The following is a 2,704-nucleotide window of genomic DNA, read 5'->3' as shown; positions in this document are numbered from 1 at the left end:
AACATGCAGAAGAAGCAGGAGAGCCCCATGGGGAATTATTTCCTAGTAGTGGAGAGGCAATTTGTTTAAGACAGAATTTTCCAGAAATGTTGAAAAATTGGAATCCTCTATAGAAGGAACACACTATATACTAGGCAGCATAAATAAATGCATATTTAGACATGGTAGAACTATAGGAAGCGTCTGCAAAGACAAAGGAGGAGACATTAAAAGCAACCACAGAGAAAAGACCATTCAAACTGACAAGCTAGTTCTTAAAGTTGTTTGGAGGAGTGAAGGGTCAGAATTAACAAGACCGTTCTAGGAAGAGCCAGAGCAGGAAAGAAAGGGCTGTCTTTGTTAAAGAGAGCAAGGCCTAGTATAAAGGTATGGTAGTAAAGAAGATGTGGTGTTAGGGTGTTAGTGTAGGTTTAGACGAAGAGCCAGTGGAACAGGCCAAAAGCCCATATGTAACCCCATGCATATGTGCAAACTTGATTAATAAGATGAGTGTTGCAGATTAATGAGGAGAGGATAATTTAGGAGAGGATTATTTAATAAATAATGGAGTTAGGAGATTGTACATGTGCAAAAAAACAAATGAAAGCAAATTGTGACAAATACAGAAAATCAATTCCAGGTAGATTAAATATTTGAATCTTTTAAGTCACCAACTGAAAGTTTTAAAAGGAAAGCAAAACTATAGAACTTTCAGTGAACCAAAAAAAAAAAAAAAAAGGAGGGGGAGGGGGAAGGGGGGAGGAGGAGGAGGAGGTAAGACAATATCTTTATGACCCCAAGCTCTTCAGGAGCTCGAGGAAGAACTGGCTATAAAGATGATGTTGCTGAGCAGTCTCCAGCTGTACGTATGGATCTAGGTTCGTCAGACTGTATCACAAACATGGTGACAGAAACTTTTACTCAAGATGAGGCTGAAAATTAAAGGCCTAAACCAAAGCCACGGGATGAAGAATTTGTGGAAGTAATATCTTTATCAAAGAATGACAGTGGACACAGGAGTCTATTCCTAGGCTCTGGCACTGAAACATGCAAATACAAAGCCATTGAAGGGTCCTTCCTGAAATTTGATGGCCAGCGACAGTGGTCACACGTTTTTGTATATGCGACCACCGGGACTCCTTCACTATGACTTTGTTGTCAGCTTAGTTTAATGTAGATTTGAAATGAGATTTTTCATCATATAAAAGCAACACAGAATGAAAAAAAAAAAAATGGATGGGTTAGAATTTATTACCCTAAACACAAAAAACACCTAACTGTAAAGGAAAAGAAAATTGATAAATTCAACTACATTAAAGTAAATTTTTGACTTTATTAAAGAATGCCATTAACAAATTGAAAAGACAAGCCACAGGTAGGAGAAGTTATCTACAACCCATATTACCGACAATGGATTAGTATCTAAAACAAATAAATTATATGAATAAAATGAAGTTAGGTAAAAAGTTGTGAACAAACATTTCAAAGAAAACATGAATGGTTAATATACATGAAAATGATCAACTTTATTAATTAAAGGCTACAAATTAAAACCACAATAATGCCATTTTATAACTAACAGTTTGGTAAAATTAAGATTTGGAACATTACTGTTTCTGGGCAGAGATGTGAGGTCCACGGGAATTCTCACATTCTCATAATCTCATTCGTTCAGAAGCCCAGGCAGACCTGTAGAGTTTATCCTTCTTTTGTTATGTCATACATAAGGAGAACAGGAAATTGACAAAAAACGTTACTCTGATTTTCTTATTTAGCACCAAGTTATCTTTTAAGCCAATATGTTCTCTGGTCAAACCTTAACCATTAGGACAAACTTGGATTATATTTTCAATGGTCAAGAAATATCTGCAGAGAAAGGTCCACAACACACCAGATGATACCAGTTTGCTTTCTTTCTAAATCTCAAACCTCAAAGTTAGCTGATTCGAAAGAGAACTTTAAGGAATAGTCTTCTAAAATATATTGTGCTTCTATTTCTGTTGTAATTAAAGGTGACAAGTTGGCATACAAAATGAAAAATGAAAACTTAAGATATACATATAGCGATTAGAAAATAAAAGACATAAACCACTAAAATTCCTTTTGTTCGAGATGAGAAATCAGAGCACAAAACCTGACTATTCACTAGAAGAATCCAGTAGAGCAGCGGTCCTCAACCTTTTTGGCACCAGGGACCAGTGCTCCTCTGAGAATCTAATGCCTGAGGTGGAGCTGAGGCGGTGATGCTGGCGCTGGGGAGCGGCTGCAAATAAATACAGATGGAGCTTCCACTCGCTCACCCACCACCACTCACTTCCTGTTGTGCGGCTCGAATCCTGACAGGACACAGACCTGTAGTAGTACACAGCCCAGGGGTTGAGGGTCTCTGCAGTAGAGGATCAAGGTGTATCTCTCTTGGAACAATGAGGGAGTATTATAGAACCTGATGACCATGGGTACTACAGTTGTCACTAGGAGGACCTCTGGAGCAGCTGAAGATGCTTGTGGGAGAGGGGGAGTAAAGGGAACTTTTGGAACTCTCAGTTTGTGCAAACACATAGTTTTAATTACAAGAATAAAATCTAACCTGGAATTGTTCTTTTTTGGGGGCACGATCAAGATTTTATGGCAATATTTATAAACGACCCAAAGCTCTCCCACAAAGCTAAAAATCTAACCTAGAATAGTGACATTGACAATATTGCCTAGTTTTTTAGATTCTTAG

This window comes from Pteropus vampyrus, unplaced genomic scaffold (genome assembly GCF_000151845.1).
Source record: "Pteropus vampyrus isolate Shadow unplaced genomic scaffold, Pvam_2.0 Scaffold96, whole genome shotgun sequence".
In the NCBI taxonomy this organism is placed as follows: domain Eukaryota; kingdom Metazoa; phylum Chordata; class Mammalia; order Chiroptera; family Pteropodidae; genus Pteropus; species Pteropus vampyrus.
The sequence above is the reverse complement of the archived record's forward strand: the minus strand, read 5'-3'. Positions refer to the sequence as shown.